This window comes from Mirounga angustirostris, unplaced genomic scaffold (assembly GCF_029215605.1).
Source record: "Mirounga angustirostris isolate CCGP_5_RB_7025 unplaced genomic scaffold, mMirAng1.0.hap1 SCAF_12, whole genome shotgun sequence".
Lineage (NCBI taxonomy): Eukaryota > Metazoa > Chordata > Mammalia > Carnivora > Phocidae > Mirounga > Mirounga angustirostris.
Genome location: NW_026991720.1, coordinates 35,460,510 through 35,481,911, shown reverse-complemented (window position 1 = coordinate 35,481,911; position 21,402 = coordinate 35,460,510). Strand labels below are relative to the sequence as shown.

At 41.0% G+C, this 21,402-nt stretch overlaps 1 long non-coding RNA gene and 1 other non-coding gene across 2 annotated transcripts in view; one reads left to right on the top strand and one right to left on the bottom strand.

Annotated features, from left to right (window-relative positions):
* The first annotated feature begins 5,775 nt into the window (after positions 1-5,775).
* The window catches only part of LOC135362082 (uncharacterized), a 38,511-nt gene continuing 22,884 nt past the window's right edge, over positions 5,776-21,402 (top strand). Inside the window, exons 1-2 of the long non-coding RNA XR_010406419.1 lie at positions 5,776-5,883; positions 8,923-9,122. This is a non-coding gene — a long non-coding RNA (uncharacterized LOC135362082). The remainder of the gene's footprint in view (positions 5,884-8,922; positions 9,123-21,402) is intronic.
* Positions 11,964-12,070, bottom strand: LOC123836239 (U6 spliceosomal RNA). Its single transcript, XR_006788916.1, has one exon. It is a non-coding gene; the product is annotated as a U6 spliceosomal RNA (small nuclear RNA).

Here is a 21,402-nt window from a genome sequence, read left to right as displayed (position 1 = left end):
TAGATACCTTCTTCTTGACAGCCATTATAAGCATTCTGCAGAAATGTGTGCTCCTCTCTGTCTACTTCAGAGCCTCATGGACTCAGCTATTATTGCATGAGAGTTGCTGATGACACTGGACCTCATGACTTTGCCAATTGCCATAATTGGAGCCTGCCAATGTCACTCAAGTTACTGTCCAGCTGCTGCCAACACCACTCACATTTATTTTGGCAGGTCTCCTCCACGTCTTCACCAGTGGTATTCTTCTCACTTTCAGTTTACTATTTTCAGCTTTCAGTTTACTATTCTTGCTCTCTTGGTTTTTAAACAATGTTACAGTCCTATTGGAGTCCGCCTTGCTCCTCCTCCCATAACAATGATAAATGAGAAAATGTCTTTGTAAGCACATTGCTCAGAATCTAGCAAAGGAGATGGACATATTAACAACTGGCTATTAAACAATGTGATAAATTTCATTTGCTATAATCTTACTTGCTTTTCTTTTCCCTCTTGCATGATGTTTATGTTTTTGTCTTTCCAGTTCTCTTGTCACAATCATAGGTCAGATCATAGGCTTGTTTAATTTCTCTTCCTGTCTCTAGATTCTCCCTCCTCCTTTTCATCCAACATGTCACTGTTGGATTAATCTTTCCAATGGACTATTTTAATCAAGAGATCTTCTACCAATTGCTAAAGAAAAGGGGCCTTTAAGTAATAAGGAAATTGGACTCAAAAGTTTTTTTAAAGTAGTAGGTATGATTAAACTCCCACTGGCATTTGAGAGAGTGCATTTCTTACCATCCTACCCTTACCTATTTTTTTTTTTTAATTTACAAAAGCATTAAAGAGATAGACTCCTCCATCTACTGAATGGTGCTCCACGGCTATCCTCCAGACCAGCTGGCTCATCGGGATGGACTGCTCAGTGACCAGTTGAAATGTAGGCTGGTGGGCAAACTCTTCCAGTTACTGACTTACAGTTGAAATTAAAAGGTTTCTCTCCTTAGCAAGCCCCTTCCTCCAAACACAGAGCCCAAGATCTTCCTATTTCCATTTGTGCTGCTTAATAAACTATTTTCTCTTGTCTCTAAACCCACTATTTTATGCTAGGCTTTGTGATGCTAGTGCTCAGATTCCACAAAGAACATTTCTACATTCTACCTTCATGGTGAAGGCTCTTGGGCTCTGCCAATAGAGGACACTAGAGGAATTCTGCTAGGTTACATCAGGAAAAAGAGGCTTACTCTCTTGTTTTTCTTCTTATTCCTCTGAGTGTTGTCCTAGCAGTGATCCTTCATCTGGACAGAGGGGATTCCTTCCTCTAGAAGCAGCTGAATCTGGTTTGTAGATTTTTGCATACTTGCAAAACCAGATTCATCATGGCCCCCTTCCTCCACCATGAAAAACAATACCAGCAGTATGATACCTCTTCTTCAGATGTTTGGGTTTTAGGCTCATGGGGATGTTCTTCTGTAGTCTGAGTCTCAACTCCATGGAACCCTTCTTCTAAATTTTAATGATTGAAACCACTTCCCTTCTTCCTCTTTAGTAACTCATCCTGCAGTAGCTAACTCAGTGACACCCTAGAGTTCCCTGTTAGCCCTATAGATTGTCTAGTTAATGAGTTTCTACTGAATTAGCAATTCTTTATATTAAATTTCTCTGTACAAATAACTGGTGCATTTTTGTTGCCTGACTAGAATCTGACTGATACACCATTAATTAGGCTATGAGTCTGATGATCCTTTTTGCCTCCTCCCAATTTCTCCAGAAAAATGTAGAGTTGAGTATACATCCAGCCACATCACACCCATTCTGTTAGATGGTGGTGAGACTTAGGGAGACTATGTGTGTTTTATTGTCCCTCTGCCTGTAAATTTCACCAATGAACCTGCTTTACACCTACACCATGTTTCATTTGTAAAGTTTGTCCCATCTGTGGCCTAACAAACAGAAGCAGGTACAGTATAGGAGTCATAGCAGATATCCAGAAAATGTTTAATGAATGAGTAAATTAAAATCCATTAGTTGGGGCACCTGGGTGGCTCAGTTGGTTAAGTGACTGCCTTTGGCTCAGGTCATGATCCTGGAGTCCCTGGATCGAGTCCCGCATTGGGCTCCCTGCTCGGCAGGGAGCCTGCTTCTCCCTCTGACCCTCCCCCCTCTCATGTGCTCTCTCTCTCTCTCTCTCTCATTCTCTCTGTCTCAAATAAATAAATAAATAAATAAATAAATAAATAAATCTTTATAAAAAATAAAAAATAAAATCCATTTGTTGTTTTAAGAAGAAAAATTAAGATGTTAAATTGCTTAGAAATGTTTCAGACAAATAAAGCAAGTTTCTGTTGCTAATACCAGCTCCTTCTGAGAATCTTGATAAGATCAGCCCCCAATGAAGGGACACCTTCTAATAGGCTCTGCACATATAAGTCAATGTTTTGGGTTATCAAAATACCTTTTTCTCAGCTCCAAATGCACCCTTCTACACTCAAATATACTCTGCTTTTCTGCTCTTTTCCTCTTCTTTTTTTCTGCTTCAGGGTTGGTACCAGTGCTAGCTCAGGTAATACCTTCTGAGTATTTTGATTCCTTACTCTGCAAGTCCCTTCCTCCATGTTTTTAGATTGGTAAACCTAGCCTCATTTCATTTTGTTTGCAAACCACATTTCTTCTTTGCCAGCTGGCTCCCTGTTAGGTTCTTTAAACAGAGGGTACTACAGAGAAACTAGAAGCCAGGATGACAAGAAAAGAAATTTTCTTATTACTGTTTGCTTGTTCCTATCCACATCTCTACAACAAGAGTTCTTCACCCTGGTAGTGGCTGTTGGCTCTTGTGTCTCCCATAGTCCCTGAAATAGACTCATGTAATCCCTCCAAAATACTAGCATCAGTTGGCAGGCACTCTTCCTTAGAAGTCTGAATTCCAATTCTTTGGGCAACCTCCTTTATGATATTAAGATGCCAGCACCAGCTAGATGACCCTTCCTCTTCAGAGGTCTGAATTTTAGTTCTGTAGGATCTTTCCTCCATGTTCCTGAGGTAGCATCACCAGCTAAATAACCCACCCAGCTCAAAATCCTGCTCCTACCTCTGCAAGTTACTTCCTCCAAGCTCCTGAGGTACCAACCCAGCCAGGCAGTATATCCTCAGCATTTTGAGTCCCAGCTCTTTGGGGTCCCTTCTCTAAGTTTTATGATTCTAATAACTCAACCTCTGTATAACCTCCATATTTCCCTTTGTATTTTCCATCCTCCAATCCTGATTAATATTTCTCTATTAAATGAATTATGCTAAATAATTTGTTTTTCCATCTGGATCCTGACTGATACAGCCACATTCTTGGTACAAATAATGCCACCATTATTGCCACAGCTAACTGGACAGAGGATGAATTCTGGCCCCAAGAACTCAGGCCACAAAGCCAGATTGCCTGTCTCCATATCCCAAGTCTAACACTTACTAGCTGTGTCAGATTGAGCAAGTTACTTAAGCTCTCTGTGCTTTTCTTCATTTATTTTAATAGGATAATAATAACACCTTCATGAAGTTGTGAGAATTAAGTGAATTGATACATGTAAAATACTTAGAATAATGATTATCAGTAAGTATTAGTTATCATATTGTAGGGGAAGAAAAATAATTTTCCTTCTACCCTTCTAGGTTCTTGGCTGAGAACCCCCTGTAATAAAGGATGGATTGACAGGAGAAAAATAGAAGTTTAATAACCTTATATCTCCTGTATACATGGGAGATACCCAGGAAAACTGAGTAACCCTCCCAAATGGTCCAACCTACCACCTTAATACCATTTTCAGCTAAAGACAGAAGATGTGGGGGGGGGGGGGGGTGATAGGGGAAGGCCAATTATGGGAAGTTACCAGGAAAGACACAGTAAACAAGGGTAAAGTTATGTAGATTTAAGTTCTTACCTTCTCATTGAGAAGAGTGTCTAGAGATTTGGTCATGCTTTTCTTCCTGATCCAGAGAGAGAGACTTCCTTACAGATGGATATTTCCCTTATCAATGTAAGTGTCTCTTACAAAAGGGTAACTTCTGCTTGATTTTCTAAGCTTCTCTAGGGACTACTGCTTTTAAAAAATAACCAGCTCAAAATGATTCTTAAGGCAAAGAGGCATATTTTGTGGTGGTATATTCTGCTCCCCTTTCATATATTATTTTTTCCCTTTCATGTATTATTAAAAATTTTTTTGTAAAGAATAGAGTTATAGTAAACATCACTTAATGAAGAGCAGTGTATATAAAAGAAGGAGCATGAGAGAACAGGAGAAACAAAGGAGGTGAGCAAATACTGTAGTGAGTGTTTGGTATACAGATTGCTCTCAGACCACTAGGCCTATAGCATCCTGAATGAAAATGAAATCAGCATGTCTCTGCATTTTCCTGTCCTATCTTCAAAAAACTTATAATCAATTATACTACAGCATTCTAACTGCTAGAATAGAAAAATACAGAAATTTATAGGGTCACAGGAGAAAGGCTGGAGAGTATTTCCTGGAGTTATGATGTAGACAGGGAAACTCAGTGAAGAAAGGGGGAAGAGCATATGCAAAGAGCTCAAGAGAGCACGGTATTTTAGATAAGTGAAAACAGTTATCCTGCACCACAGGATATGTGTGGGATGTGGGAGAAAATAAAGCTGGAGACGTAGACAGATGCCAGACTATCTAGAGTCATAGTTACACACTAAGGAGATTGAAAACTGTGGGGAGTCCTCAATTTAGTCCCTTTCCCAATATCATGATAAGGTAAGACATGTTTATGTGTTTATCACACTGTTTCATTTTCCTCCTGTGTACACAGGAAACTGCATTTCCCAGCTCTCCCCTTTCAAAATAGATGTGACTATCTGACTGGGTTCAGGCCAGTAGAATATAGGCAGAAGTGGTATACACTACAGGTGACTCTTGAAGAGCCATGGGTTTGAAATCTGGGTTCTACTTATACATGGATTTTTTTCAATAAGTATATGTACAGTACTGTAAATGTATTTTCTCTTCCTTGTGATTTTTTAAATAACATTTTCTTTTTTCTAGCTTACTTTATTGTAAGAATATAATAAATAATATATATAATATACAAAATATGTGTTAATTGTTTATATAATTGATAAGGATTCTGGTCAACAATAGGCTATTAGTAGTTAAGTTTTGGGGGAATCAAAAGTTATATGCGGATTTTGGGCTGCATAGGAATCAGTGCTCCTAACCCCTACATTGTTCAAAAGTTAATTGTTCTTAGGGGCGCCTGGATGGCTCAGTCGTTAAGCATCAGGGTCCTGGGATTGAGCCCCGCATTGGGCTCCCTGCTCAGCAGGAAGCCTGCTTCTCCTGATAAGGAAAATCTGTGTCCTAAGATGGCTGACTGAGCCAGCAAGAGAGTCCCAGTCCTTGCCCTGGGGCTCTTCCAGGTTCTTGTCCCTGCTCTGCTTCCCATGCACACCAATCCGGATTCTTCTCCCTGCCCCGCTTCGCACCAAAAGTGCCAAGTATGCAGAAGTAGTAGTATATAAATTGCCCCCTTTGTGCTCGAGGCTCAGACCTTTGGAGACCATTCTCTTCTGAGCTAGCCAGTGTTAAATAAACCTTCTGTCCTCCAAGATCTCCGAGTGCCGCTTGGTTCTTCCATCTGGAGATCCAGTCCAGGTTCCGTAACATTTGGTTCCCTGACCAGGAAACCCAACTGTGCTGGCCCATTGTTGCCACCGGTTTGGGGGCAACAGTGGGGCAGTGACAGAAGGAGGGATCATAACGGAGAAGGCATGCCCTGCCTAATTTTCGGCAGTCTCCCGCCCAGGTCGCCTCAGGCCAGCCCCACTCCACTGTTCCCGCCGGACTTGAGGAGACTTGGCAGGTGAGGACCTGGTCCTGACGTCAGACGCCGGTAAGACCTGGAGCCCCAGGACCCAGACAGGCACACCCCCACTGGGGTGTAAGGGGAGACTGATCACCTCCCAGAGACCTCTTAGAGGTCTCACAGGTAGGGATTCCCAGTGAGGGACTGTAATAACTTCTGGAGTGTGAATGTGTGAGTGAATGTGCAGTCCAACCTGGCTTGCTCAAGCGGACTAATTCTGTGGCTCCATGGGTGGGCACCCTTAAGGTCCCCAGAAGCCTCCGGAGTCTGAGTGGGCCTGTCTGCCATTCCGTGGTGAATGGCATATGGTCTATGGCAGCATCGGAATAGTTTCCGATCCTGTCACAACGCTGAGACAGCTACGGCTAAGCCTCACCTAAGCTCCTTCAGGACATGGCCAGGCAGGCATCTGATTGGTCTCCTCATCTCAGAAGATACCCCCCCTTGTCTGTCTCTGCGCCAGTGCACACGGGGACATCACCATGGGGTCAGGGCAGAGTAAACCTATGGTTCTAGAAACCATGATCAAAAATTTCAAGAAGGTCTGGACAAATTGTCTAAGCCCAGTCGTGTGTGAAATGCTTCAGAACACTTGGAGACAAAGCGGAGCAACCAAAATTGAGATCATGAGACAGTTCTGGGGGTCTGGAATTTGCAGAGGTCAGAGGACCTGGGAGTCAAGTCGGTCTTCTCTAACAAGGCAAGATCTCCAGCTGTTTAGGCTCTTTAGCTTCACAGAGCACCTTTCCCTGTCGTCTCTGGGTGGTGGGAGGTTGGAGCAAGGATCCCCCAGGGATGGGACAGGTCTCAGGTAGGGATAGGCAGGGGACACGGGCTCTTCTGGAGAGGACTGGGGCAAGGAAGTCACGGGAGGAACCCTACTAAAATGAAAACAGAGAAGAGGTCAGATCAAAAGCCTAGCTACTACACTGTTCAAAGGCCGATTCCAGTTGTCTGTCTGGGGTAGGGCTGACATTGGTGATTTAAACAAGATACCCCAGGTGATACAGATCCTGCTGGTCCCCTGGCCGCCCTCTGAACAGCAAGGCTTCGACATTGTTTCCAAACCTCCTTTATAAGAGTCACCTGGAAGGACCTTGTTAAAAAGGCAACTATTTGGGGGATGGGGTAGCCAGGTGATGGGTATTACAGAGGGTATGTGTTGTGATGAGCACTGGGTGTAATACTATCTGGCCTATGCAAACCCACTGAATCATAATGGATGGGATGGGGGGAATATCCTAGAAACTGTGTGTTTAAAAAGCAACCCCTGGGGTCACCTAAGTGGCTCAGAAAAAAACTGTCAGACTCAGGACACTGAACCTCATGGAAGAAGGCACAAATCTGCCAACAACAGGTCCGATACCTTGGTTTTCTCCTCACCTAAGGGAAAAGAGAACTAGGGCCAGGGAGGAAAGGGATCATTATCTCCCTGCTACAGCCCCAGACAAAAAGGGGCCTATGAGAATTCCTGGGGGCTGCAGGATTCTGCCACATCTGGATCCCTGGGTTCTCGGCAATAGCAAGACCCCTTTCTGATCTTTTAGGGGGACCAGATCGAGAACCCCCTGCCTGGACTCAAAAGGAAAAAATAGCCCTTGGGGTACTCAGCCAGACTGTTGGACCCTGGCAACGGCCAGTTGCTTACCTGTCAAAGAAGCTGGACCCCGTGGCAGCGGGATGGCCACCATGCCTCAGGGCGCTGGCAGCCACAGTCCTAATCATCAAGAAGGCGGACAAACTTACCCTGGGGCAAGAACTTAATGTCAAGGTGTCTCATGCAGTTGTGTCCCTCATGAACGCACAGGGACACTGTTCCTTTCCGACTTTCAGTTAGCACAATACCAAGGGCTCCTCTGCGAAAACCCGTGGGTCACCCTCGAAACAGTCAGGACATTAAATCCAGCAAACTTTCGCCCCATGGAAGAGGGGGAACCAGACCATGACTGCTCCGAGGTGACTGATGAAGTCTATGCGAGCTGTCCAGATCTGCGGGATCAAGCTGTAAAGAATCCAGAGCTCACGCTGTTCAGCGATGGCAGCAGTTACCTACAAGAGGGTGCCCGGAAAGTGGGTTATGCAGTAACCACAACCACTGAAGTCCTAGAAACAAAGGCATTACCAGCTGGATGGTCAGCTCAATGGGCTGACGAGAAGATACTGAGACTCCTTGAAACCATCTGGCTTCCAAAGGAAGTAGCAATCCTGCACTGTAAGGGACACCGAAAGCAGACGACCCCATAGCGTGGGGAAATCATCCGGCAGATAAGGCAGCCAAGACAGAGCCCCTTCCCTCACCATGGCCCTAACACCCCCGGAAGAAGTCCCTCTGCCCAGTTACACTAAAAAGGAATGGGCCATGGCTGAGAGGGCCACCCTGACTGAAAAGGGTTGGTGGATGATGCCAGATGGGCACATCTTTGTTCCAACAGCAACTGGAGGGCATCTAGTCAAGGAACACCACTGACTCACTCATCTGGGAAAAACTGCATTAGAGGCCCTTCTCAAGAAGCACTACTACATCGGTGCATAACATGTGCTAAAAATAATGCTCGGTCTGCACCATGGTCCCTGCCAGGTGTCCAGAGGATGGGAGCAACCCCCTTCGAAGATCTAGGGATAGATGTCACAGATGTGCAGCCAAGCAGGGAGTTCAAATATCTCCTAGTAATAGTATGCACATACTCTGGGTGGGTCCAAGCCTTCCCGACCAGGTCGGAGCAAAGCCAGGAAGTAGCTAAAGTCCTCTTGCTGGAGATCGTGCCCCGGTTTGTCCTGCCATTAACAATCCATAGTGACAATGGACCCGCATTTGTGGTAGACATTGTACAGGTCTTGACCAAATCTCTCAACATCACCTGGAGACTCCACACTGCTTACTGGCCCCAAAGTTCAGGGAAAGGGGTTTTTGGGAGACTATGGAGTCAGGATGAACCCAGGCAAGTTAAGAACCCCAACCACTGAAAGTGGGGAAGCCCAGAACCCCCTTGGCAAGGGATCAATGTTATAACCAGTATTTATTTATTTGTCTGTTTTTTACAATGTAATTTTCTCTGCTGTTTTCAGCTTAAGGTGTTTCTGGAAGTTGGAAGACACTTCCCATGAAGTAAGAAAGTTATCCCAGCATCATCAAATGGGAAAATATGGATGGAGCATATAGAAGATGATATACCATATCGTTGCAGTATTTTAAAGCAAGTGAAATATGGATAAAATGAACACCAAGAACAGCAATGAATGGAGAATGAGTTCATGACATGTAACAGGTAAGCAGAGAATGTGTTGTAAAGTGGAAAGGAAAAGTCCTGTTTTGGTAAAAGATTAAGGTTCATAAAAGCAAGCATTATCGCCCCTTAAAGCAAACAAACAAAAAGAAAAGAATCAATAGAAATTTTTAAATGTTTTCTTATACTGCTTCTTTCTTCCTGATTCATGTGCCAGTCACAGGCATATAGTAAAAAAGAAAAAAAAACTTTATTTTCCTCCCACTGCCCATTCAGACCCACTCTTTAGGGTTATTTGCTCTGCTACTCAGATGAAATTGAGAGGAAATCCTGTGACTTTTTGGTCACTCTTAGGTAATAAAAAGTCCTCTGATCACCTCTCATCACAAAAGGAAAGTCTCATTTCAGCAATTAAAATGTCTAGTCCGTGTAAGATCAAACTTCATCCAAGTCAGAGCTTCTCCTCAGCCCCAGCTGGCCTGCTCTAGGTTGTTACCTGAAGGGGGAAAAGGGCCTTGTGTGTTCCTTCTCTATTTCCTGTATTTCTTTGCAAGTCCTACATAGGTGGTCTAACTTTAGAATGTGGAATAGTTGGCAAATATTGTCTTGGGGCTTTAGCCAAAACAGAGTCAGAAATAGTTCAATTTTAACATCCTGTTGCATATCCTTGGTAGCACAACTAAAACACACAATTTTCATACAGCTTTCAACTCCATATATTGGAAGTTGAGATGGAGAATCCAGGAGCAGGCACTAGAATAATAAAGTAGGCACGTTTATGCGCTTTACAGGAAATACCTAACCACACATGTCACAATCAACTGTAGTGTTTTCTAAACTTCCCCACCAACTTACCCTGAATCACTGAGAAAGAAGACAGACCTCTGTAGGTAATGAGGTCTTAGTCTAAAGAGGCATTTTTATTTATGGTATTTCTTAATAAGTGTGTGTTTTACTAATTAAAGCACACAGACTTTGTATTCTATACCATAATATCTCTGCTTATTTTAGCATAAAAATTACTAGTTTCTTCTAAAATTTTCTTAAAATTGATTCACTAGGGATATATACCACATTTAACTGTTAATTCCAGTTAAATTCTAGCAAAATGTCATAGTCCCCAGTTTGAAAATCATGAAACCTATAGAAATAATGGTATTCATGTAATTTAAAGGATGCTTTTGGACTTAGGTTTTCTTGTGTTCCCCTTATTAATATTAATATTAATGACCAAGCTGTTTTTAGCAGAGGACTTTACATTCCAAATCAGAGGTGAGCAAATATTTGTTGGCAGTAAACATATTACCCAAATAAATCCCTGGACACTTTTACAGACATTGGTTTTTCCCTTAAACCTCTCCTCTTAACATATCCCATTACGATCTCTGATTAGTCTCCAGTTTCTGGAAGCACTTGACTTAAAATAGAAATAAGAATATCCGGGGCGCCTGGGTGGCTCAGTCATTAAGCGTCTGCCTTCGGCTCAGGTCATGATCCCAGGGTCCTGGGATTGAGCCCCGCATCGGGCTCCCTGCTTGGCGGGAAGCCTGCTTCTCCCTCTCCCGCTTCCCCTGCTTGTGTTCCCTCTCTCGCTGTGTCTCTCTCTGTCAAATAAATAAATAAAATCTTTAAAAAAAAAAAAGGAAACAATATCTTTGGAAAGGGAAAGGAACCTTTAGAAATACAACTGCTTTACTAGTTCAGAAGAAAACTGGTCCTGCAAGAGAACCAAGCTAAAAGTAGTACTGAGTTGAGAGTACACTTACAAATACATTTTATGCCACTTGTCCTGCTATTCCTATTGTGGATTCATTTACCCATTAGAGTTATCTATAGTTTTCCATCCTTAAAACTCCAACTATCATGGGAACGGGGGACCCCCTGCATAATTTCATAAGCTCAAAGCTGATACTCTGGTGAGACAGATACTCAAAGATAAGTAGAAACTATTCAGCTCTATTTCAGTTCAAAAAGAAAAAAAAAAAAACTAACTCCTGTTATTCCAAGATAAATATCCCTGAAGAGTTATTGGTGAATACCACACTAGGAAGTGAATGGCTGTATGACCTAGCTGCAGAGCTAGAGTCAAAGAGGAAGAATAAGAGAATAAGCTAGTTAGTTCGTTCTATGTTTAAAAAACAATGGGCCTCGAAAATCCATGAGATTAAACCTGGAACTAGTGATATTAGTAGTTTACCATAGTGAAAGGTGAACTCAAAGTCTAGAACAGTATTTTCAAAGTTTGAATCTCAAAACTTTCTGTATCAGGATCGCAGGAGAGGATGGGGTTGACCAGCTTGTTAAAATGCAGATTTCTAGGCCTTACACTAGACCTACTGAATAAAAATTTGAGAGTTGAAAACTACCCCTAGGGGATCCTTATTGATGTTGAAGCTTAAGAACCATTGGATTAGGATCTAATAGATGAATAATGTAAAGAGGGGGAAATTATGAATCTGACAGTAAATGAAACTATTAGTAATAGTATAAAAGATAAACAGTGCACATTTCTCAAATCCATAAAGTTCTGAAAACCAAAAAATTTCGCTTTATTTTTTGTTTGTTTTGTAATATATTTAGAGATAATTCCCAGCATGATCTAGACATATTTTTGGCAAAAATTGACCTATATTTATGTGAGATCACGTAGCCTCTATTTATCCTACTTTGTATGCATGTTTGGGTTTTGCTGCATAGTTACTGTGGAGTACCCCAAATGGAGTTTACTATATAATATAAAGTTGATGCACCATATTCCCTCTCTCTCTCTTTTTTTTTTTTTTTTGAGAGAGAGAGAGAACATGTATGCATGTGTGAGCAGGGGAGCTGGGGAGGGACAGAAGGAGAGGGAGAAAGAGAATCTTTTTTTTTTTTTTTTTTTTTTTAAATATGGAACGCTTCACGAATTTGCGTGTCATCCTTGTGCAGGGGCCATGCTAATCTTCTCTGTATCGTTCCAATTTTAGTATATGTGCTGCCGAAGCGAGCACAGAAAGAGAATCTTAAGCAGGCTCCACGCTCAATCTCATGACCCTAATGAGATCAAGACCTGAGCTGAAATCAAGAGTTGGACGCTTAACTGACTAAATCACCCACGTGCTGCAGGATGCACCATATTCTGAATTCAGAAACACATTTGGCCCAAAGAGTTTCAGAAAAGGGAATGGGTACCTCCAGTTGTTCAAAAACTTTTCAGTTACAAGAAAATAATGCACTCATATGAGCCTGAACCTATAGCAAATATTAAAGAGAACATTTATGAAAGGTAAAGGGGAGAGGGAGAAGGAGACATGGGGAGAGCCTTTGGGCTTCAATGTAGTTCTGATACCTCTGGACGGAGAGCAGGAAGGAAGGAGGAGAGAGTGGGGTATGCTCCAGACTGCAGAGCATCTCTGAGAAGTCTCAGTCAAGGCAATATGGAGTTCTTGAACAAAATCTCCCATTAAGGGAGTCTTGCACTCGACAGAAATGTCCTGGCTCTGGTGCCCCTGTCATGCTTATTCATTGGCTGGGAGTAGCCTGGGCATTAGTGTAGCCACAACATGAATGTCTGGGCAGATCTGAAGGTACACCAGCTAGTCTCACAGCAGGTTTTCTTTAAGAAAGTCTGGGTGGTAGACTCAGTGGCCTCCACAATTCCTGACTTACCAGATGGAGCAGAGCAGCCCAGCAGCTGGGAGCTTTACTTAGGATTGGAATATTGCAGCAAAATATACTTCGTTGTTCCGTAAACTTCTGTTTTATTGGGTATTTTTATCGCAGAATCTAACCGTTTTCTAGCCAATTCCATTCACATTTCTAATTGTCTTTCTCCATATATATTTGTCAAACCATTTGTCTTCATTTAGGATTTAGAAAATATGATTGCTATAGGTTAATTTTTTTTTCATTTTTTTTGACCTATCCTAGTCATCCTTGAGGGAAAAAAAAGCTATCAAAGGAACTGTTGGGCCCTAGATCATCTGGAGAAACCTTAAAACATTTGGCTCTCTGCTTTAATTCACATTAAAGCAGAGCCTGAGCTGAAAGAACCTACTTGGTTGTTACAAACCAAGATTAGTAAACAAAAGTAGATTTTATAAAGTTTGTTACTAACCCCACCAATCTAGATGTTATGCACATCCTCAGAACACAGCTTGGTCTTTTTCTTTAGAGCCAAACAATGCAGAATTTTCCAGATAAGTCTTATGAGGTACTGATAAAGGCTATTGCTTGACAAGAATCAAGGGATAAATTGGGACTCTGTGCTGAACTCTTGATAAGATACATAGAAAATCTGATATGTTTTAGTCAGGTCCTTTCATAAAATAAACATTTATAGGGCCAATTTTTTCTTTTCTTTTTTTTTTATAAACTGTTTGTTAATGAGGTTTACATTCAGCCCATTTTCTTGTTTCTTGGCTATTTCAAAATAGTGGTCGTCTTGAAAGTCAAATATAAAGAAATTACTTAAGAACTTAAGTGTTCTCATTTTGGTTTTTCATGGGGACTCTGTGGGGTTTAGGTATAAGAAAAGATGGGAAAAAATGTTCACTAGTCGGTGCCCTTGCCTCAGAGTTCAGTTCTAGTTGTTCTCAGAGATTTTAGCATCATACTCATTACTTATTTATATCTTCCCTCTTTTTTCCACTTTGCAGATAATTGCTACTTAATTGATACTGCCTCTATGCAAACCTAGTCACAAGACACACTGCTAAATAGAGGCATCATTAATCTGCGTGTATGTTGTAGATTTCCTTTAAAGGTTGGCTGGAATAAGCAAAGTCATTAGCAGTTTATTTGCAACAGTGCACTTATGAAAAGCTCTGTGGAGAACACATCAACAGTCAGTCTGTAACTGAGCAATTAACACAGGACTCCTGTACTTTTAGGGTGTTAGCATGGAAGTAAACAGAAGCAGATGTGAAGTGTTTGTACTGTTAGCATGCACGGTCTGTTCTGACATATGCAAATACCACTCATGCTTACAGAACCTGCAACCCCTGTTGTACTGTGACCTTACTGATGAAGCCCTATGACAGAAGTACTTCATTTGCACTGGGTGCTATTAATTATTAACAGGCCAGTACCACCTTTCCTTGTTATTAGAGCTTAGCAGAAAGCCAGGTAATAAAGCATCACAAACAAGTTGATAACACTCTAGTTCCCAGCTTGCCTTGACTGCTGCTCTCTTGCCAGAAGAGAAAATAAGAACAATTAAGGCCAGAGAGAGCAGAAAGGGTCTCAAAAGACTGACAGATGGGATCACCTGTGCAATCCAGGCATGAGTTTGAATAGTTTTCTCCATGGGACTCAGGTAGACCCTGTGATGATCCAGTGGTTTCTGTATGAAGGCAGGAGAATTCTGGTCTTGGGACAGGTTTGTACATAACTTAATTTACCATTCCTTGACAGGGAGCTGGAAAATTGTTGCTGACTAGAACAATTAAAATTAGAGGGAAATGGCATGACTTTCTGTCCTTGTATCTTTAAAGGACATGTCAGAGGCCTCACCTTTCATGTCACTTGCATTCTAGAAAAGAAACCAACTTTTATGGTGTAAAATATAATTCCTTCCACCTCACTGTCAGTAAATGCTGAGATTTCTCATTGTTAAAGAAATAGGAAGTATTCCTAAAGTCATATACGCATCTCAGAAATGGTAATACTTCATTACAAAAAAAGAAAAAAAAAACTGCAAAAGGATTATTCTAGAGCTTTGTTATCCTGTAAATGGGCATGCTATTCATGAGTAGTTTGACAAAAGACAAGTGGTTGATATTAACTAATTAGGATTTTTTTTTAATTCTCTAAATTACAATACAATATACTTTTAGAAAAAGAAACAATACACTCTACTTTAGGACGATGAGGGGAAACTTACCCTCAGTTCATTTTATAAAGAATATTTTTTTGTGATCATACATTGCTCGATATATGTATATACTCCAGACTTCTAATGTTTTCCTATGACTGCGCTAGACATAGTTTAAGTGCATCCCATTGGAATGAATTAATTTGAACCATTAGTGCATTCTGCTATAAATATCCTAATATTTACTCTGATCTTATACCAAAACTCTGGTTTTCCATCATCTTTTTGTGTAAGCATCTTACATAAAACCTGACTAAAGCTGTTAAGGTAAGGGGTTGAAACAACATATCTTAGAGTTATTGAATTGAAATCCTATCTCCTCTATAAAACTTAATCAACTAAATGAAATATGAGGCAGATTGCTCACTCATCAACTTCATATAATGCAATTCTCATATTTGAGGGGAAATCACAAATACTAAATCCTATGCACAGTGTAAATCTTCCTTTCTCATAACCTTAACAATATTTATTTAATTTGAGTACAGCCTATATTTTTCTAGGTTTTTAAATTGCTGTCCGGAATAAAGCGGATTTTTTTTGCTAGTTGTGTTCTAAACATACTGAGTATAATATTGAATAAAAGAAAATCTTTATTTATTAAAACAGTACTTTAATTTTAGGAATAAATCTATCAAGTAAGAAACCTTTTCCATGAAAGGGTAAGAGGAGGAGTGAAAGGAAGTAGGAAGACTAGAAAAGTGAATAAGGATTTATGTTGTACAACATACTTTGCTTTGAATGCCTTGATTTTTAAACTGGCATATGTCCTAATAGAACAGGAATTCTGAAAGGAGATGTTTATGATCTAGGTGATCTATTAACTATGTGAGATGAGATAGATGTAAGCATTCAGAGTCCTGGAATTGGGTGCCTGGTTCCTGAGCTGTGGGGTGTAGAGAGGAAAGAGATGAGAGAAAATCCCCATGGGTCTTTCATGTTTCTTTGTGTCTTGGGAGCAGAGCCTTTTGTTCTAGGCTAAATTTTTAAGGATGTTTGTATGGAAACAGACTTGGAAGATAGAAATGGTATTTCGCTCCAGAGGAAGAGGCAGATTAGCTTGCTGTCTGGTATAATAAAGATAATGTCTCCTTCCAGGGCATATCAGGCATGCTTACTGCCTGGAGCACAACCATTGCGTGTGCAGTTATTTTCTAGCCCTCTTTGGTTTGCTCTGTGAGAACTTGGTCTCAGTGCCTCAGTACAATTTTCATGCTGGTTGCTGTGCTATGAGTAGTTGAGTTCTTTGACTTGGAAAAAGATTTCTGACATCCATGATGAGCACCCCTAAAACTGTGGCAGGCTAACCTGTTAGTTCCCAAGTAGAGTAAAATCTCAGACCCTTCACAGTTCTGTACAGTTTGGTGGTGGGATACTGACAAAGACACACTTTCTGGAAGAGGAAAAGTTAGGGCCTTATGGGGCAATTAATGGTATCTGAGGGAAACTCATAGGAATCAATAGTAAACATAGCAACCAAATTGTATGGCCAGCCTGGCAATAAATGATCCTTTGTTTTATTATCTATTAATGAGGAAGTGTTAGGGAGCTGTTTGTAGGCCAAGTACCAGGAAGTACGCTCATAGACAGATATACATGAATGGTGGTCTGATTGTTGCTAACTCTTCCTCTATGGTGGAGGGGGAGGATTCCTTGACAATATAGCAGTCAGTCTTAGGTCTGCCCCACTGTAACAGCTAGCAACTAATCCTATGAGTCATCCTGAGTAAATAGAATTTTCCAACCCATTTCAGGTAACTAAAGAATGTACACTACAATGGGCTGAAAGAAGGAAAAACCATGAATAGTATGGGTAGGACCTAGGGAAATTTTAGAACATTATCTAGTTTACTAGAGAGATGAAGGGATGAGAAGCCTGTCATTTACAACAACTGAGCAGTTTCGTGACTCAGTCTCTCCATAGTCTAGCATGACTAACTTAGATCCATTCAGAGATGACAGTAAAAGGTCATAAGTTTTTTGTTTTTGTTATTGTTGTTGTTGTTGTAGTTGTTGTGGGTCATGGCTGCCATAAGGGAAATTAGGCCCCCGCAGGGAGATTTCCTAGACAAATAAATTCCATTGAGAAACCATAGATGAGACATTGACTAAACTTTGGACTCTTACTGCCCTGATTGGGCTAACAATACCAATGGAGTTCACTCACTAGAGAATGAAAAACTGACGCAGAGAATTTTAGGTAAATTATTGCAGTCAGCTCTGACACCATGGGAAACTCCCATAGCCTTTATGTTGAAACTAGGTATGAACCTAAGCTATACTATTTTGGCAATGGGATAGCAAATATTATAGATTAAGATGGATTCTATTAAAAAAAATGACTACTGGTGCAAGTCAATCCCAAGTGAATCAAAGTGTACAAACCTGACAGCAACAATCTCAAAGCAGTATGTCTATGGCTACTAAATCCAAGGGTCCCCAAAGCTAAAATATTCATGTAAGTGATAATGAACTTGGTTGATAAAAGCATTTGGTGCATCACTAACTTTGGAATTTTGTTTGGTTGAGCCATGAACAGCCACCATGTCACTGGAAACCTAAAGTAAATGTGCCTTACTTAAAAGCACAACAGTTTTCCACATTTCCTTTCCCTCCTTTCCTCTCTAGCTTGATCTCAGCTGCTTTAAAAGGAAGATAATTAGGGAGAAAAGCTAAAGTTTCCTTGTCCCCACGGGGGAATGAAGTCCATACCTATTCATCCTAGTAACCTGCAAAATTTTGGAGAGGGTAAGCACTCAAATTTTTACAGCTCTGTTTGGTACAGCAGAATTGTATTGTCCTATACAGTCCCATGGTGGGGAAAAGGATGCCCAAATTCAACTAATGGGGTTTGGACAAGGTTTGCAGTGGGGAAAGGAAGTTAAAGTGAACTTGTAGATGGGACCCTCTGGGTTAACTCAATCTACTGTTGTTGTGGCTTCCCTTGCTGAATGTGTAATTGATACTAATTTTCACATGCTTGTACTGTGAATGTTCATAAAGTCCTGGGGATTTTTCTGATCGGTAAGAGCCACATCTGGAAAAGTGCTAGTGGGACACATAAAATACTTCCTATCATCTCTCTCTGTCATCTCTGCAGCCAAAAATAAAGCTACTGGTTATGTGCCCTGAGTGGTGCCCTGAATTCACAGAGCTTCCCCTAAAATATCTGGGCCTACTTCATTGATGATTCAGATGAGTAGAAACACAGTGGTGTCTACTAAGCAACTCTGGCTACTCAGTCTCAGTGCCAGCCATATAGAACCAAAAAATGACTGTGGTTATTCCTCTCTGTGGGCAGAGCATAAGACAGTTCTCATAGCTCTCGCCATTACTACCCTTGATGAACCTAGTTATAGATTGAATGATTCTTGGACTTTGCCTAGATGTTTGCTCTGCTACTTAGAAAACTGTAGTCTGGCAGATTGTAAGAATCTTTATGGCAGATTGGCTAAAATTGGCCCTTGACCCCCTCTCAGGGTTACCAATGGTACCTTACCACTATTGACATTTTTCAGATTGTGCTGTTGCCTTTCCAGTCCAATGAGCCAACTCTGGCTACTAATAGGTATCAGGTTTTCAGCTTTCCAGTTCATTTGCAGTTTGACAGTCATGTAACTCTTACCACAGAAGGCAGTGAACAAGGGTTAATAGCAAGGTTTTGATGATCTTCCATGTACTTGACCATTCACAATCATCTGATATTATTGATTTTTAGAATATCCTCATAAAATATTGACTTCAAAAGCTCTCTGACATTAACTCCCTCACCTCATCCTGGTCCACACAGTTTAAAAAGACACTTTGATCACCAAATATGTCTTTCTACATAAGTGGATCATCTTCCCCTGACCACTTACTGGATAATTGTCATAATGATCAGGACAAAAGGAGACGCTATATAAACCTATTTTGAAAATTCAGATTTCTGAGCTATTCTTAGGCATAATGAATTTTCTTGTCCCTAATAGCAACCTCAGGATGGCCTGGTTGATAACCCTCTTGGTGGCAGCCCAGCCAAAAGGGGACCTAATGAATTCTAACTTAATTTTGGTCAGCTACTTGGTTTATCTTATTGAATTGACATGGTCTTAGAACATAAAGATAATAACTACTTGGTTGAGTACACTGCTTGGAGTGTCCTCCTACAATGGCCAACACATGTCAAAGTGGGAGACATAGGGTTTTGATAAGTTTTATAAAAATGCCCATGTCCTGCTGCTTTCTGTATGAAAGGCCTGGGTACGAGCAGGAGATGATTATAAAAAAAGGGGAGGATATAGCTATGCACAGATTTTGTGGTGGTTGAGGGACAGCAACATCCCTGTTTTCTGGGCAAGGAACACTTCAGACCCCAGAAAGTATGAGCGAGAGTGAGCATTAATGAATTCTGTCTTTTGTAATCACCCCTGCCACTTTATTTATGAAGGAAAATGTCCTGTTGTGGCTCTCCCAAGCTGTTGCAAATACCTTGAATAGAACTGACTACTAGATCTGTCATGTCCTGTCAGATGGGCCTGACCATTATTTGATTACTCTTTCCTAGAACCTAGCTGAAAAATCTATGGGAAAGAGCAGATTATGATCCCAGCTCATCTACCAACCACACAAAACATCTGTGAGCACTTTGGGGATACTTGCCTTTCCCCAGGGCTGTAGCTGCCTGTCATTCCATGGGGCAGCTAAGTGCCACCTGACTGGTGCTGTGGACAAATAAGTTGGGTTGGAAGAACAGCCTGAGAACTAGATTCAAAAATTCAAACAGAACCGGGAATCATAAGGGTTAACAGCCAGTGGAAGGCCATATTTGATTACTGTCAGACTATGCTCCTAATTGATGTAGGTCCTACTGATGGAGATGGACAACTAGAGATAGCATGTTCTTTCTCTAAGCACCACACACATCTCTAGGACTATACTATCTATGTTGAAGTCAGACATTACCTTGCCTCCCTCCCCAAAATTCAGTGACTTGTGCCTGATGGGTTGTCATAAGATGACCTTCCAGTGTTTAAAGAAACCACCAATAGATAATTTTGCCCTTAGATGACTGTGAAGATCTCTCCAAAATAAGCCATCCTTGATTACTTGGGGAAGCTTCTGGAGGGACTCCTCCTTCATTATTACATATACCCTGGAGACCTCTATAATAGGGATCATCTAATTAGAAAAAGTGGCATGAAATTTGTCCCTGTCATCAGCTGAAATGATTAATGACACCACTGGTCAGTGTTGTTATAAATGACGGATTTTCCAGATGATCTAGATTTTCTCCATGCAGCCAGATACCTGGATTAATGCTTCCAATTTGTGGGAAGGTCAAAATAGAGACTTAATGAGAAAGCAACCTGGTTTCCTGAGGGTAGGCCATGATGCTTTTATGGGACTTATTCAGCTGGTTGGGCATGGGATTTGGGGGGGCTTGGTAGATGTCAATCCCACAAGTTAGCCTTGTCCTCCTGCTTGAAGTCTTACTGATATCAACCTTAATTAAATTTTGTATGAGACAAATTGAAAGAATTTTGCCCCAGCCTCTGTTGGTCAAATCACAGTGGCTGATGCAGTCATGTACTCCTGGGAACATTTGCCAGAAGCCAAGATGGTTTAGAAGGAATGAATTGTGGGGAGACCATCCATGGGTCCCTCACATTTCTGTTTGTCTTGAAAAGTGAGTCATTGACTGTCTTTTGCTCCAAACTATCCTTTCAAGAATGTTTGTCTAGTGAACAGCTTTGAAAGATAGAGATAATGTCTCTATCTGGAGCAAAGAGCGAGCTTGCTTAGTCTTGGAAGTTAGTGTCTTTCTCCAGAACAAAGGACAAGCATCCTTGCTCCCCATAATGTCTCTCTTCAGGGCAAAAAGCAGGCATCCATTTTAAAAGATCCAGATTCAAGAATCTCAGTGTCTCTTTCCTCCCATGCAACACTCTACATGTTCAGGTGTCATCTGCTCCTTGTTGCAGTTACCCTGTGGACTTGGGGCTCAGAATTTATCTTATGGAGATAATCACGTAGTGTAAAAATATGAAGAACTATATGCACAAGGATAGTCTTTGCACCATTGTTTATAATAGTAAAGATTATAAATCTTATCAATAGAGAACTACTAAAATATGTTATGGTTTGTATATACAATGCAAATTTGGTAGCTATTAATATGGGCTGCTAAAATATGTAGGTATTTTATTTGATATGGAACTATGCCCAAAATAGTTAAGTGATACCATAAGTGGTAAGAGATGAGGATGAACAGGTAGGCAGAGGCCAGATTTAGAAGGAATTTTAAAAGTATGTATCAGGAGACTTAATTGAAGGGACTTAGAGGATCATATTTTCATAAAAATATGAAAGTATATACAGATTACATTGGAATCACAAATCATGTAGGACATTCTTACAATAATTTAGGCAAGAGATGGCAAGACATTGTAATAGCACTACCAGTGAAAATAGCAATGATGGGATGAC